Here is a 17500-nt window from a genome sequence, read left to right as displayed (position 1 = left end):
GCGCTTTTGTTGTGAGAGCTGTCTTCAATGATTGTGTCGGGGGGAATTGTTAATTGTTTGGTCGAGAAGATGTGATTGTTCCAGCCTAGAGGCAGCTGTGTGTAACTTGTAGTTATAAGGCAGCTCTGTGTACCTATTTATGTACATCTACTTATGTACACTTACCTATGTACATCTACTTATGGTATAAACCTTGGTAATAAATACCGACAAGTTGGTTTAGAAAGACACGTAAGCAAACACTATAACATATTTATTAGAAAACTTCTCAAGTGATCAAGGTCCCAGGACCAAAACGTTTTCTAATAAATACGTTATAGTGTTTGCTTACGTGTCTTTCTAAACCAACATCTACTTATGTACACTTACCTATGTACATCTACTTATGTGTACTTATTTATGTACATCTACTTATGTGTACATATTTATGTACAACTATTTTGTATATCTACTTATGTGTACCTATTTATGTACAGCTACTTATGTACACTTACCTATGTACAGCTACTTATGTATACTTACTTATGTACATCTACGTATGTACGTCAAGCTTTGTTTTCCTATACATGTATATGTATGTCTCCAGGGATGGAAAGATGCCAGAATTTAGTGTTGACACTGTTCATCTATAATGGTGTTGACAGTGGAGTAACTCAACACTGACACTTCCTGGAGGATGTATCAAGGAACACTGCTCAGAACAGGTTAGGTTAAGTTAGGTTAGGTTAGGTTAGGTTAGGTTAGGTTAGGCTGAAGAAGTAAGCAGGAGTTAGTTGAAGTTAGGTTAGGTTAGGTTAGGTATAGAAGAGAGGTGTAGTAGTTAGTAGGTTGTGCTAGGTTAGTAGAGTTGGTTGGCTAGAAGTAGGTTAGGTTGTGCTAGGTTAGGTTAGGTTAGGGAAGGTTAGAGTTAGTGCTGGTAGTGTGTAGGTGAGGTTAAATTAGGTTAGGTTAGGTTAGGCTAGGTTCGTTAGGTTAGTGGTTGAGGTTAGAGTTAGGTTAGTTAGGTTAGGTTAGGTTAGGTTAAGTTAGGTTAGGTTAGGTTAGGTTAGGTTAGGTTAGGTTAGGTTAGGTTAGGTTATGTTAGGTTAGGTTAGTTAAGGTTAGGTTATGTTAGGTTAGGTTAGTTAAGTTTAGGTCAGGTGTGAGGTAAGGTTTGTCAGGAAGCAGGACAAGTGTTTCCTGACGCAGGTCTTAGTCACATGATGACCCGCCACTGGAGCTTTTGGTCACCTGACTGAGCCTTTCACTGGCTTACCAGTTACCATCTCCTTTAAATTTTTTAGAAATCATCAAGTTATTAATATCCTTTCTAAAAAACAGCCATCTGCTACATTTAAAATCTCTTCCCAACTACCTAATTACTAGCTAATTACTAGCTAATCACCTACTGTTAAATTAACAAAAATATTTTTTTAGCATATTTAATATATTTAAATATAAACGAAACTTGTAAAAATAATAAAATACATTTTGACCCCCAGAAAATTTAGACCCATATTGCAAAAATACTGAATATGTATTTAGCCTATATTATAACAATCTATATAACAGTATAATATACAGAAAAGTTAATGACTAAGACACATATACAACAGTTGGGTATTTTTATTGCTGAAACGTTTCGCCTACACAGTAGGCTTTTTTCAGTTAAATACAGAGGCAGCAGGTGTAGTAGTGCAATGAATATGATGTAATCAGTCCATCAACCTGGGAGAAATGATATTTGAGGTGGTCAGTCCCTTAACCTGGAGAAGAGTTCAGCTCCATAACGTTCCAGGCTGAGGGACTGACCACCTCAAATACCATTTCTCCAAGGTTGATGGACTGATTACATTATCATTGTACTACTACACCCGCTGGCTCTGTATTTAACTGAAGAGACCTCCTGTGTAGGCGAAACATTTGAGCAATGAATATACCCAACTGTACATGATTATTCTATCAAAACAACTGCCACTTTCAAAAAAATCAGCAAAAAAAAAAAAAAATAATAAAACACCGAAGTTACCCCTCACCCTGACAAAACTTACAACCCCCTTTACTTAAAATCCAAAATTTTCATAAGAAAAGCACTTCACAGTCACCAATATACTCTAGCAAGCTTCTCTGATAACCATAACATAACCTGGCTATAAAATTACATGATTTTATAATCTCCATCTATGAATATTAATATAATAAAAAATAAAAACGTACCAACCCGGATGAACCTGACAGCCCAGCTAATATATACCAGATGCTCTCAATGTTAATAATAATACAAGTCTTGTTAATATTATGTTAACAATGTTAACGAATGATATAATATATAATCTTTTGTTTTATTACATATCTACTTATATCTGCTTATGTATGCCCATGATGTATAAATAACTATGTATATCTACGTACGTATACCTGCCAGTAAATGCCTATCTACGTATATCTGCTTATGTATACCTACCTATGTATACGTACCTTTGTATGCCTACCGATGTACCTATGTATACTTATGTCTGCCTACTTACGTATATATACTTACCTATGAATACCTACCTACCTACCTATGAATATCTTCTTACGTATACCTATGTTTGCCTATCTATGTACTATATCTACCCGCTATACATAACTTCCTATGTATAGGAAGCTATGTATACCAAGCAGTAAGGAGAGTCTGTGAGAGGCGGCAGTATCGAGCAGTCGACCTGCTCGTGGTTGCTTATAAAATATATATGATAATATCGTTTAGTGATCGACCCAGTCTGCACTGTCGACATCCTCTTACTCTCACACCCACGTAAGCTCTCTCTCTCTCTCTCTCTCTCTCTCTCTCTCTCTCTCTCTCTCTCTCTCTCTCTCTATCACACACATACACACACGCCTTTTAAGAAATATATATATATATATATATATATATATATATATATATATATATATATATATATATATATATTATATACACATATATATGATGTAAAATTTTTTTTGGATTAATCCTAACTTAATTTATCAAGTCATGTATCACTGTATGTGTGTGCATGGGACAGAGAGAAAGAAAGAGAAAGAGGGAGAGAGAAGGGTCCTGGACCTCCTTCTGGCCTCTAGCATACGAAAGACCTACTTTAGGCACTAGTGCCGGCCTCAAGGCTCCTCATGGTACATGTGGACCGCATCCTGGTGGACCGCAACCTGGTGGACCGCATCCTGGTGGACCGCTGGCGGGTCTTAAAAGCTCCCTGAAGATCACTTGAACGGTTCTTACACCTGTGAGGTCCCACCGGCAGCAGTGGATGTGTGTACGTCTATTTACACGCTCACGGGGCTTTAGACCCTCTTATGAACGTTCACGGGGCTATTACACGTCTCTTGAACGTTCACGGGGTTTAGACGCTCTCGTGAACGTGTACGGGGCTTTTAGACGCTCTTGTGAACGTTCAAGATGATTTTCAACTCTCATGTGAACGTTCACCGTAGTTTTAAATGCTCCTGTGAACATTCAGGAGGCTTTTAGACGTTCTCGTGAATATTCAAGGTGATTTTAAACGCTTATGTGAACGTTCACGTTGGTTTTAAATGTTCCCTTGAACGTTCAAGGAGTTTTAGCAGGCACTTGTGGACGTTCAGGGTGTATTATATCCCTCTTTTGAACGTTTATGGCATTCCTAGACACTACAATGAACCTTTATGGTTCTTTAGGGAAGTGAACGGCGCCGCGTTGTTGCCTGTTGACTGTTGTTAACGCAGAAACGACGGCAGACGTTGTTACAAATCATCTGTTGACTGTTATTAACGGAGAAACAAAAGCAGATGTTAGGCGTCACCTATTAACTGTTGTTAATGCAGGAACAAAGTTAGGCGTTGTTAGACGTCACCTGTTGACTGTTGTTAGTGCAAAAACAAGGGTAGACGTCACCTGTTGACTGTTGTTAACACAGAAACAAAAGCAGACGTTGTTAGACGTCACCTGTTGCACAAGTACAGTCAGCTGATAGTTCAATAATCAATACAGTGTTGAGGAGAGTGTTGCCTGCACACTGCTTGCTGATACTGCCTGACAAATAGTGCTGATGGCATGACTACAGGAGGAGGGGGAGGTGTGTGTGTGTGTGTGTGTGTGTGTGTGTGTGTGTGTGTGTGTGTGTGTGTGTGTGTGTGTGTGTGTGTGTGTGTGTGTGTGTGGTCCAGTTGCATCAGTCACTAATAGTGGACCAGTTAGTCCAGTAGTTCCTTGTCACCTACAGGACCAACAAGTGCCTGGGTCCTGGACCAACACCGTGGTCCACAGTGACAGCACTCCGTCAGCCAATCACTCAGAGGCCAGAGCTGGGAGATCAGAATGCCAGACAGAGGCGTCTCGACCATCAGAAAAAGAAACAAGTGACTAAATGTTGTCGTCGTCTGAAGACTTAAAAAATTGCCATTTTTAGGTCTATTTTTAAGGCCTATTTTCTTGGGTAATCTGTCAGAAATGTTCACTAACGTTTTCGAACTGTCCTATCTTATGGGTTTTTAAAGTTGAGTTTTTTAAACGAAGTCAAAATCAATTGTGTTTTTTTTTTAAATTTCGAGTCAATATGAAAATACGGAGTTTTTAATTATTTTCCTCAGTGTTTGATTTGACAGCTGTAAGAGGCAGCTGTTGTGCTGTTGTTTCTGTTGCTGCTGTTGTTGTTGTTGCTGCTATTGTTGTTGTTGTTGTTGTTGTTGTTGTTGTTGTTGCTATTGTTGCTGTTGTTGTTGTTGTTGTTGCTACTGCTGCTGTTGCTGTTGTTGCTGCTACTGTTGTTGCTGTTGTTGCTACTGCTGTTGCTGCAGCTGGTGTTGCTGCAGCTGGTGTTGCTGCTGCTGGTGTTGCTGCTGCTGCAGATGCTATCGTTATTGCTGCTGCAGCAGCTGCTGCTACTGCTGCTGTTGTTGTTGTTGCTGCTGTTAATCTTTAGAGCTCTGAAATCCTGCTTTAACGAGTCACGATAAAGCTCCACACAGAGTGAAACATGACTTGTTAAAGCTCCACACAGAGTGAAACATGACTTGTTAAAGCTCCACACAGAGTGAAACATGACTTGATAAAGCTCCACACAGAGTGAAACATAGCTTGATAAAGCTCCACACAGAGTGAAACATAACTTGATAAAGCTCCACACAGAGTGAAACATAACTTGTTAAAGCTCTACAACAGTGTCACTATCACAACCACGAGGAAAATAATAGGATGTATAATGAGAACCTTTAAAACAAGGGATGTCAAGCCAATGATGATCCTCTTTAAGTCACTTGCTCTCCCTAGGCTGATGTACTGCTGTACACCATCAGCCCCTTTCAAGGCAGGTGAAATTGTACAGAGAATGTACAGAGAATTTTCACTGCACAGTCAAGCACCTTAATTACTGGGAACCTTTGAAGGTCCCTTAAACTGTACTCCCCGGAATAAAGGGGAGAACGATACACCATAATTTACATCTGGAAAATCCTAGAGGGACTGGTTCCAAATCTGCAAACAAAAATCTCTCCCTACGGAACTCAAGGAAGCCTTGAATATACTGAGAGACAACACAATAAGTGTCAGGGGGCCAAGATTGTTTAAGAGTTCCTGAGGTCAGTTCCTGATCAGCCGGGATGTGGTTCATCTGTGGGGTTAGCAGTAATAGGTTGACTGATCACGACATGATTCACTAGAGGATCTGGTCCAGTAGAGAGGGCCATCTGTTACCAAAACAGTGTGAGGGGCCATCTGGGACCAAAACGGTGTGAGGGCCATCTGGCACCAAGACAGTGTGAGGGCCATCTGGGACCAAAACACAGAGTGCCATCTCTCTCTATTTCTTTTACACGAGAGAGAGAGAGAGAGAGAGAGAGAGAGAGAGAGAGAGAGAGAGAGAGAGAGAGAGAGAGAGAGAGAGAGAGAGAGAGAGAGAGAGAGAGAGAGAGAGAGAGAGAGAGAGAGAGAGAGAAATCTCTCTTCTTACATCACAGAATTAGTGCTTGTCTATCAGCACATAACAATACTACTACTACTACCAATAATAATAATAATAATAATAATAATAATAATAATAATAATAATAATAATAATAATAATAATAATAATAATAATAATCCAGCATTTATATTTGACTTCAGGGTGAGCCAGGGTTGGCCAGGATGGGCCAGGCTGGCCAGAGAGGGGGGTCTAGTTTGCTAAGGAAATCCAGGCTGGCCAGGAAATTCCAGGTTTGTTAAGGAGGGCCAGACTGGCCAAAGAGGGTCAGATTGACCAGGGAGGGCCAGGCTGGCCATGGAAGGCTAGGCTGGCCATGGAAGGCTAGGCTGGCCATGGAGGGTAAGGCTAGTCAAGATGGGCCAGGCTGGCCGGGGAGGGCCAGGTTGGCCTTGGAAAGCCAGGCTGGCCAGGGAGGGCCAGGTTGGCCTTGGAAAGCCAGGCTGGCCAGGGAGGGCCAGACTGGCCAGAGCGGGCCAGGCTGGCCAGGGTGGGCCAGGATGGCCAGGGAGGGCCAGCCTGCTGTGGATCAATAGCCAGCTCTGGCACTGTGCTGGGAGGGGCCAGGGAGGGCCAGGGAGGGCCAGGGCCAGGCACCCCACAAGGCATTAAAGAGAACCAACCACTGCGCTACCATGGTATTTTTCCTTCCCTGAGCTACCATACTCTCACAGACCCGCTACCATGACTTCCATAAGCTACCATACTCTCACAGACCCGCTACCATGGCTTCATTTAGCTACCATACTCTCACAGACCCGCTACCATGGCTTCCCTGAGCTACCATACTCTCACAGACCCGCTACCATGGGTTCCCTGAGCTACCATACTCTCACAGACCCGCTACCATGGCTTCATTTAGCTACCATACTTTCACAGACCCGCTACCATGGGTTCCCTGAGCTACCATATTCTCACAGACCCGCTACCATGGCTTCATTTAGCTACCATACTTTCACAGACCCGCTACCATGGCTTCCCTGAGCTACCATACATTATTACACGCCATCGATTTTTTTGGAGAAATCGCCAAATTAGCTAAGAAAATCGCAAAATTAAGATGTTCGCCAAAATTATTTAGGCTATTTACAAATTAATTTAAAGAGAAAATCGCAGGTGGTAGGTGGGGGTGTCAGGTGGTAGGTGGGAGGGGGAGGTGGTAGATAATAGGTGGTAGGTGGTAAGTGGTAGGTGGTTGGTGGCATGTGGTAGGTGTCAGGTGCTAGGTGGGAGGTGGGGGTGCCAAGTATCAGGTGGTAGATGGGGGTGTCAGGTGGTAGGTGGGAGGTGGGGTCAGGTCGGTGGTATGTGGGGGTGTCATGTGGTAGATGGGAGGTGGGGGTGTCATGTGTCAGGTGGTAGGTGGGAGGTAGGGGTGTCAGGTAGTAAGTGGGGTTGTCAGGTGGTAGGTGGGAGGTGGGGGTGTAAGGTGACAGGTGGTACGTGGTAAATGGTAGATGGTAAGTGGTAGGTGTAATGTGGTAGGTGATAGGTGTCAGGTGGTAGGTGGTAGGTGTCAGGTGGTAGGTGGTAGGTGTCAGGTAGTAGGTGGAAGGTGATAGGTGGGGGTTGTCAGGTGGCAGGCGGTAAGTGGGAATGTCAAGTGGTAGGTGGTAGGTGGTAGGTGTCAGGTGGTAAGTGGCAGGTGAGAGTGTCTGGTGGTAGGTATCAGGTGATAAGTGGTAGGTGGGATGTCAGGTGGTAGGTGGTAGGTAGGGATGTCAGGTGGTAGGTGGTGCGTAGGGTGTCAGGTGGTAGGTACTAAGTGGTAGGTGAGTGTGTCAGGTGGTAGGTGGGGTGTCAGGTGGTAGGTGTCAGGTGGTACGTGGTAGGTGGGGGTGTCAGGTGGTAGGTAGGAGTGTCAGGTGGTAGGTGGGGGTGTCAGGTGATAGATGAGGGTGTCAGGTGGGGGTGTTAGGTGGAAGGTGTCAGGTGGTAGGTGGGGGCGTCAGGTGGTAGGTGGCAGGTGTCAGATGATAGGTGGCAAGTGGTAGGTGGTAGGTGTCAGGTGGTAGGTGCTAGGTGGCAGGTGTCAGATGGTAGATAAGGTAGTAGGTGTCAGGTGGTAGGTGAAAGATGGCAGGTGGTAGGTGTCAGATGGTAGGTGGTAGGTCTCAGGTGGCAGGTGTCGGGTGGTAGGTGGTAGATGGCAGGTGGTAGGTGTTAGGTGGTAGGTGGTAGGTGCCAGTTGACAGGTGTAAAGTGGTAGGTAGTAGGTGGTAGGTGGCAGGTGGCAGGTGGTAGGTGGCAGGTGGTAGGTGTCAGGTGGTAGGTAGTAGGTGGTAGGTGGCAAGTGTCAGGTGGTAGGTAGTAGGTGGCAGGTGTCAGGTGGTAGGTGGTAGGTAGTAGATGGCAGTGGTGGTGGCAGTGGTGGTGGCAGTGTTGGAGGCAGTGGTGGTGGCAGTGTTGGAGGCAGTGGTGGAGACAGTGTTGGAGGCAGTGGTGGTGACAGTGGTGGTGACAGTGGTGGAGACAGTGGTGGAGACAGTGTTGGAGGCAGTGGTGGAGACAGTGGTGGAGGCAGTGGTGGAGGCAGTGGTGGAGACAGTGTTGGAGGCAGTGGTGGTGGCAGTGGTGGTGGCAGTGGTGGTGGCAGTGTTGGAGGCAGTGGTGGAGGCAGTGTTGGAGGCAGTGGTGGAGACAGTGTTGGTGGCAGTGTTGGAGGCAGTGGTGGTGGCAGTGTTGTAGGCAGTGTTGGAGGCAGTGGTGGTGGCAGTATTGGAGGCAGTGGTGGAGACAGTGTTGGAGGCAGTGGTGGAGACAGTGGTGGAGGCAGTGGTGGAGACAGTGGTGGAGGCAGTGGTGGAGGCAGTGGTGGAGACAGTGGTGGAGGCAGTGGTGGAGGCAGTGGTGGAGGCAGTGGTGGAGACAGTGGTGGAGGCAGTGGTGGAGACAGTGTTGGAGGCAGTGGTGGAGGCAGTGTTGGAGGCAGTGTTGGAGACAGTGTTGGAGAAAGTGTTGGATGCGGTGTTGGAATCAGTGTTGGAGACAGTGTTGGAGGAAGTGTATGAGGCAGTCATGGAGGCAGTGGTGGAGGCAGCGTTGGAGACAGTGTTGGTGGCAGTGTTGGAGGCAGTGGTGGAGGCAGTGGTGGAGGCAGTGGTGGAGGCAGTGGTGGAGACAGTGTTGGTGGCAGTGTTGGAGGCAGTGGTGGAGGCAGTGGTGGAGGCAGTGGTGGAGGCAGTGGTGGAGGCAGTGGTGGTGGCAGTGGTGGAGGCAGTGTTGGAGGCAGTGGTGGAGGCAGTGTTGGAGGCAGTGGTGGAGACAGTGTTGGAGGCAGTGGTGGAGGCAGTGTTGGAGACAGTGTTGGAGGCAGTGTTGGAGGCAGTGTTGGAGGCAGTGTTGGAGGCAGTGTTGGAGGCAGTGTTGGAGGCAGTGGTGGAGGCAGTGGTGGAGGCAGTGGTGGAGGCAGTGGTGGAGGCAGTGGTGGAGACAGTGTTGGAGGCAGTGGTGGAGACAGTGGTGGAGGCAGTGGTGGAGGCAGTGGTGGAGGCAGTGTTGGAGGCAGTGGTGGAGACAGTGTTGGAGGCAGTGGTGGTGGCAGTGGTGGAGGCAGTGGTGGTGGCAGTGGTGGAGGCAGTGGTGGAGGCAGTGTTGGTGGCAGTGTTGGAGGCAGTGGTGGAGACAGTGTTGGAGGCAGTGGTGGAGACAGTGTTGGAGGCAGTGGTGGAGACAGTGGTGGAGGCAGTGGTGGAGGCAGTGGTGGAGACAGTGTTGGAGGCAGTGGTGGTGGCAGTGGTGGAGGCAGTGGTGGAGGCAGTGGTGGAGGCAGTGTTGGCGGCAGTGGTGGAGACAGTGTTGGAGGCAGTGGTGGAGACAGTGCTGGAGGCAGTGGTGGAGGCAGTGGTGGAGGCAGTGGTGGTGGCAGTGTTGGAGGCAGTGGTGGTGGCAGTGTTGGAGGCAGTGGTGGAGACAGTGTTGGAGGCAGTGGTGGAGGCAGTGGTGGAGGCAGTGGTGGAGGCAGTGGTGGAGACAGTGGTGGAGGCAGTGGTGGAGGCAGTGGTGGAGGCAGTGGAGGCAGTGGTGGAGACAGTGGTGGAGGCAGTGTTGGAGGCAGTGCTGGAGGCAGTGTGGAGTCAGTGGTGGAGACAGTGGTGGAGGCAGTGTTGGCGGCAGTGGTGGAGCCAGTGTTGGAGTCAGTGGTGGAGTCAGTGCTGGAGGCAGTGGTGGAGGCAGTGGTGGAGGCAGTGTTGGAGGCAGTGTTGGAGGCAGTGTTGGAGGCAGTGATGGACGCAGTGTTGGAGGCAGTGTTGGAGGCAGTGTTGGAGGCAGTGTTGGAGGCAGTGATGGACGCAGTGTTGGAGGCAGTGTTGGAGGCAGTGTTGGAGGCAGTGTTGGAGGCAGTGTTGGAGGCAGTGTTGGAGGCAGTGTTGGAGGCAGTGTTGGAGGCAGTGTTGGAGGCAGTGTTGGAGGCAGTGTTGGAGGCAGTGATGGACGCAGTGTTGGAGGCAGTGTTGGAGGCAGTGTTGGAGGCAGTGTTGGAGGCAGTGTTGGAGGCAGTGGTGGGGAGAGTGGTGGAGGCAGTGCTGGAGGCAGTGGTGGAGTGGTGGAGGCAGTGGTGGAGACAGTGTTGGAGGCAGTGTTGGAAACAGTGGTGGAGGCAGTGGTGGAGGCAGTGGTGGAGACAGTGGTGAGGGCAGTGGTGGAGACAGTGTTGGAGGCAGTGGTGGAGACAGTGTTGGAGGCAGTGGTGGAGACAGTGGTGGAGGCAGTGGTGGAGACAGTGGTGGAGGCAGTGGTGGAGACAGTGGTGGAGGCAGTAGTGGAGGCAGTGGTGGAGGCAGTGGTGGAGGCAGTGCTGGAGGCAGTGCTGGAGGCAGTGGTGGAGGCAGTGCTGGAGGCAGTGTGTGGAGGCAGTGGTGGAGGCAGTGGTGGAGGCAGTGGTGGAGGCAGTGGTGGAGTCAGTGTTGGAGGCAGTGTTGGAACCAGTGGTGGAGGCAGTGGTGGAGGCAGTGGTGGAGACAGTGGTGAGGGCAGTGTTGGAGGCAGTGTTGGAGACAGTGTTGGAGGCAGTGGTGGAGAAAGTGGTGGAGGCAGTGGTGGAGGCAGTGGTGGAGGCAGTGGTGGAGGCAGTGGTGGAGGCAGTGGAGGCAGCGGTGGAGGCAGTGGTGGAGGCAGTGCTGGAGGCAGTGTTGGAGGCAGTGCTGGAGGCAGTGGTGGAGGCAGTGCGGAGGAGTGGAGGCAGTGCTGGCAGTGGAGGCAGTGCTGGAGGCAGTGCTGGAGGCAGTGGTGGAGGCAGTGTTGGAGGCAGTGTTGGAGTAAGTGTTGGAAGCAGTGTTGGAGGTAGTGTTGGATACAGTGTTGGAAGCAGTGTTGGAGACAGTGTTGGAGGCAGTGTTGGAGGCAGTGTTGGATACAGTGTTGGAGACAGTGTTGGAGGCAGTGCTGGAGACAGTGTTGGAGGCAGTGCTGGAGACAGTGGAAGAGGTGTTGGAGGTAGTGAAGGCAGTGTTGGAGGCAGTGGAAGCAGTGTTGGAGGTAGTGATGGAGGCAGTGTTGAGACAGTGGTGGGCAGTGGTGGAGGCAGTACTGGAGGCAGTGATGAAGGCAGTGTTGGATTCGGTGCTGGAGGCAGTGATGGAGGCAGTGCTGGAGGCAGAGTTGGACGCAGAGGTGGAGACAATGATGGAGACAGTGCTGGAGACAGTGCTGGAGACAATGATGGAGGCAGTGGTGGAGGCAGTGGTGGCGGCAGTGTTGGAGGCAGTGGTGGAGGCAGTGTTGGAGGCAGTGGTGGAGGCAGTGTTGGAGGCAGTGGTGGAGACAGTGTTGGAGGCAGTGGTGGAGACAGTGGTGGAGGCAGTGTTGGCGGCAGTGGTGGAGACAGTGTTGGAGGCAGTGGTGGAGACAGTGTTGGAGGCAGTGGTGGAGACAGTGTTGGAGGCAGTGGTGGAGACAGTGTTGGAGGCAGTGGTGGAGGCAGTGGTGGAGGCAGTGGTGGAGACAGTGTTGGAGGCAGTGGTGGAGCCTGATAGTAGCTGATATTACCTGATATTTCTTGATAATACCTGATATTACCTGATGGTACCTGATAGTACCTGATATTACCTGACAGTACCTGATATCACCTAGTAGTTCATGATATTACCTGATAGTACATGATATTACCTGATAGTACATGATATTACCTGATAGTACATGATATTACCTGATAGTACCTGATATTACCTGATAGTACCTGATATTACCTGATATTATCTAATATTACCAGACATTACACAAAATTATTTAGTATTAGGAACCAACAGTATCAGGTGAGCCCCGAGGCTCCAGCACCAGCTGAGAGCCGAATATAATGCAGTGATAAGCAAGGAATTCTCTCTCATTTCTCTCTCTCTCTCTCTCTCTCTCTCTCTCTCTCTCTCTCTCTCTCTCTCTCTCTCTCTCTCTCTCAATCTCTCTCTCTCTCTCTCTCCTTCTCTCTCTCTCTCCCCTTCTCTCTCTCTCTCTGTCTCTCTCTCTCTCTCTCTCTCTCTCTCTCTCTCTCTCTCTCTCTCTCTCTCTCTCTCTCTCTCTCTCTCTCTCTCTCTCTCTCTCACTCACTTACTGGCGAGGGTACAGAGAAGACCTACCAAGCTGGTACCATCACTGGAGAGGGTACAGAGAAGAGTTACCAAGCTGGTGCCATCACTGGAGAGGGTACAGAGAAGAGCTACCAAGCTGGTACCATCACTGGAGAGGGTACAGAGAAGAGCTACCAAGCTGGTACCATCACTGGAGAGGGTACAGAGAAGAGTTACCAAGCTGGTACCATCACTGGAGAGGGTACAGAGAAGAGTTACCAAGCTGGTACCATCACTGGAGAGGGTACAGAGAAGAGTTACCAAGCTGGTACCATCACTGGAGAGGGTACAGAGAAGAGTAAGCTGTACCATCACTGGAGAGGGTACAGAGAAGAGTTACCAAGCTGGTACCCCCATCACTGGAGAGGGTACAGAGAAGAGTTACCAAGCTGGTACCATCAACGTACCATAAAGGCAGTTCCAGCACTCAACTGTCTTTCTTACGAAACAGAACACAGGAACTAATTTAGACTTTTGTTTAAGATATTGAATGACTGTGACTGACTCACACGTGACGAACAATTTGACGCACTGAGTGAGCCCCTTAACTGGAAATAATGGAAGAAAACTCCGAGGCAGAAGATGCAACACAAACGTATACACATTTTTTTCAAACAGAATTATAGCAGATTGGAACAAACTCACAGTTAATGTTACAAGTGCAAAGATGATACAGTTATTCAGGAATCAGCTGGACAAGGGTTATACAAGTATAAGATTCAACTAGATAAATGGTGTCCTGGTGGCAGGAGTGGATACAACCATCAGGACCTACATTAAATGCTCAGTATAAGCCTGTCAGTGATGGATTCTGTGTCAGTCCATGTTACATGTTAGAGAACGTGATCATAAGTTATAATGAGTACCAAGGTAGTATTTATGGTGATGGAAGACCGGAGCTAGATGTGGCCTGGTACACTCGCTACCTATTCAAACACTCACTAAACCCATACGGACCGTCATGTACATTCTGTAAATGGGACAGTCTGAAGTTAACTGATTCCAGGAGTTTGTTCAGCAACTGTAACAGGACAGTAGACGAGGCATCTTGAGTCAATAATAGTTGTAGTAGACGGTTGGGATTGTCAGAACAGAACTGATCGTAACCTGAAGCAGTGCCAGTGACACACAGCACTGAGAGTGCCAGTGACGCACACAGCACTGAGAGTGCCTGTGACACACACAGCACTGAGAGTGCCAGTGACACAGAGCTCTGAGAGTAGCAGTGACACACACAGCACTGAGAGTGCCAGTGACACAGCACTGAGAGTGCTAGTGACACACACAGCACTGAGAGTGCCAGTGACACAGAGCTCTGAGAGTAGTAGTGACACACACAGCACTGAGAGTGCCAGTGACACAGCACTGAGAGTGCTAGTGACACACACAGCACTGAGAGTACCAGTGACACAGAGCTCTGAGAGTACCAGTGACACACACAGCACTGAGAGTGTCACAGCATTCAATGCTGTCCATTTAATTCCATCTCTCCTGTAAATTCAACGACATTTTTTTTCACTAAGGTAAGATATAATTGTCCCCACAGCATTCATGGTGCAGTAACCGGAGGGGAGTGGAGGGTGGGGAGAAAGCCTTTTGCTTTACTCTCCTTGACTCACACACCTGGATAATAAACGATAGTCCTCAGCTCTCTGTGTGTACTCCTGTGTACTCCTGTGTACTCCTGTGTACTCCTGTGTACTCCTGTGTACTCCTGTGTGCTCCCGTGTACCCCTTCAGTATGTTTCATTTGTTCATGAATTTTGTGCACTGATATACTGCTAGGTGAGCAAGGGTAGCATTATTACTCACAGGTACCTATTTACTGCTAGGTGAGCAGGGGCAGCAGGTGTAAGGTGACGATCCCATAAGTGCACTTGTGTTCCGCAACACACAGTCAAGTGTCCCTTATATCAGGGACTAGACTGTCAACAAACTGTTAAGTGGACCTACTAACAGGAACGCATTAAGGGCGGAGGGTCACTATAGGCCTCTTAAAATTAATATATTTATATATTTTATCAAAGTTAGAGCACTTAAAGACAGTTGTTTTTAACGTCAAGTTTAATGTTGTTTAATATCTAAAATTTAATACCTAAGTTGTCCAAACTTGAAATACTAATTAGATACATTAGGTTGTGTTCGGCTCTCAGTTCATGGGGGTTTAAAGCCTATCGACTACACTGTACACTTGTTTTTGCACCTCAGTTAGGCATCAAGCTGTCAGCATACACACGCTGAGAGACATACACCCCTGGGTGTGTGTATAACCTGTGGCTCTCAGTGCCACTGGTCACGGTAATGGAGCCACAATGGAACACTTTACCTGCTTTACCTAATATTCAGTAATGACTCACATGGAGACAGAAACACAGATTAGTTCGTCAGTATATTTCGATCCCCTTCTGGGATCCTCTTCAGCTTACGTGTTTAAACACACAGACAATTGAAAAAATTATCGTAATATTCTGAGTAGTTAATGTTTCTGATTGTAAACTAACCAAGTAGGGATACTCAGCGAGGCAGTGGTTTACACCAGGAGAGGCTGTTAGGAGAGTATATCTGGATGTATACACCGTCAGGAGTATGTATGTCTCTCAGGGGGACTTCGATGAGAAACCAATGTACGGGTGGGGACTGAACTCGCGGCAAGTGAGTTCAAACCCCACCCGTACCGTGAGCCAGTGGGCCAGCTGGCCACCATCATCCATAGGGAGGTTAGCATGGATCCAACTCTGACCACACAAATGTATGTTTTTACAGATGAATGTCCAACCAGCATGGCCGTGACGAACTCTAGCTCATGTCCCCTCAAAGCCGTCATCATGACGGATTGTCTTGGTCTTGACAGGTTGTCTTGAAGGATTGTCTTGACAGCTCTTCTGGGGATACCAGAGAGTACTTGACTGTGTTAGTGATGGTTATGATACCACATGATCTCACTTTCTCTACTCCCCTTACTCCCCTTACTCCCTTACTCCCTTACTCCCCTTACTCCCCTACTCCCCTTTACTCTTCCTTACTCCTCCTTACTCTCCCCCTTACTTCCCTACTCCCTTTATTCCCCCTTACTCCCCTTACTCCTCTACTCCCCCTTATTCTCCTCACTCCCCCTACTCCCCTTTACTCCCCTACTTCCCTTACTCCCCCTTACTCCTTACTCTCCTACTCCCTCTTACTCCCCTACATCCATTCTTGTTCATGTTTACTTTGTCAGTCCTCCCTCCCTCCCTCCCTCCATCATCCCTCCCTCCCTCCCTCCCTCCCTCCCCTCCCTCCCTCCACTCCATCTTTCCTCCCTCCCTCCACTCCCTCCAGCCTCCCCCTCCATCCTCCCTTCCTCCCTCCCTCCACTCCATCCTCCCTCCCTCCCTCCACTCCATCCTCCCTCCCTCCCTCCACTCCATCCTCCCTCCCTCCCTCCACTCCATCCCTCCCTCCATTATCCTCCCTCCCTCCATCCATCCTCCCTCCTCCCTCCATCCTCCTCCCTCCCTCCCTCCTCCATTCTCCCTCCCTCCCTCCATTCTTCCTCCCTCCCTCCTTCCCTGCCACTGTCTACACTTCTTCCTCCCTTACCCCTTCACAACCCCCCCACCTTTCCTCCCACCTTCCCTCCCTATTTAGTATCTCCCCAACCCTGCCATCTCCCCAACCCTGCCATCTCCCCAACCCTGCCATCTCCCCAACCCTGCCATCTCCACAACCCTGCCATCTCCCCAACCCTGCCATCTCCCCAACCCTGCCATCTCCCCAACCCTGCCATCTCCCCAACCCTGCCATCTCTCCCACCCTCCCATCTCTTCCACCCTGCCATCTCCCTCACCCTGCCATCTCCCCTAACCTGCCATCTCCCCCACCCTCCCAGCTCCCTCCGTCGTCTGTATCGCTGTGGGGAGCCAGATAACTCACGGGGGAGAACATTCCACTCAAAATCGCAGGTCCAGGGCTCGATAACTGGGCTCGGAGGAGCACACAGGTAAGTTTCCTTACATCTCTGCCAACCCCCTGCTGCCCCTGCCCCCACCCCCTGCTACCCCTGCCCCCACCCCCTATTGCCCCTGCCCACCCTCTGCTGATCCTTCCCACCCTTGCTACCCCTGCCAACCACTTGCTGCCTCTGCCCCCACCCCCTGCTACCCCTGTCCCCACCCCCTGCTGCCCCTGCCCCCACCCCCTATTGCCCCTGCCCACCCTCTGCTGATCCTTCCCACCCTTGCTACCCCTGCCAACCACTTGCTGCCTCTGCCCCCACCCCTGCTACCCCTGCCCCCACCCCCTGCTGCCCCTGCCCGCCCTTGCTGTCCCTGCCCACCTAGCAGTAAGTAGGTACCTGTGTATTCACTGCTGTGGATGGCAGCCTGGGGAAGAGGAGTCGGTTACTCCAGTACCTGCTGTAATGGTTATATAACCTCATAGCGACTCAGGGCGCTAAACCCTGGGGGGTACAGTGAGAAAGTGAACAAACTGCAGGGTGAACAGAGAAAGTGGCTAGTGGAGTTCAACCTCCGGAAAATTTTGAAGTATGAGGAAATCTGGGAAGGAGAAAGAAGACTGGGAGAAGACCACAGAGTGAGAAGAGGAAGAGGAGGTTGATAAGGTAAGAATATGACGTAGATGAGCAGAATCTTAGAGTATGATGCACCAGCATTGAGCCCTGTCACCTAACATGATAAAACCTAGAAGGAGGGAGGGAGGGCTGGAGGGACAGAGGGAGGGCTGGAGGGAGGGAGGGAAGTAGGAAGGGCTGGAGGGACGGAGGCAGGGAGGGAGGGCTGGAGGGAGGGCTGGAGGGAGGGAGGGCTGAAAGGAGGGAGGGAACAGGTTATTCACTAATTATGACGTCACCAAGAAGTCATTATCGGCTAATTGCTGCAGGTAAAGGTGAGAGTGTCAAGCTAACACTACCAACTCTCACTCTTACTGCTCCCAAGTAACTTAAAATATATGTATATATATATATATATATATATATATA

Source organism: Cherax quadricarinatus, chromosome 82 (assembly GCF_038502225.1).
Source record: "Cherax quadricarinatus isolate ZL_2023a chromosome 82, ASM3850222v1, whole genome shotgun sequence".
Taxonomy (NCBI): Eukaryota; Metazoa; Arthropoda; class Malacostraca; order Decapoda; family Parastacidae; genus Cherax; species Cherax quadricarinatus.
Note: the sequence above shows the minus strand (reverse complement) of the source record.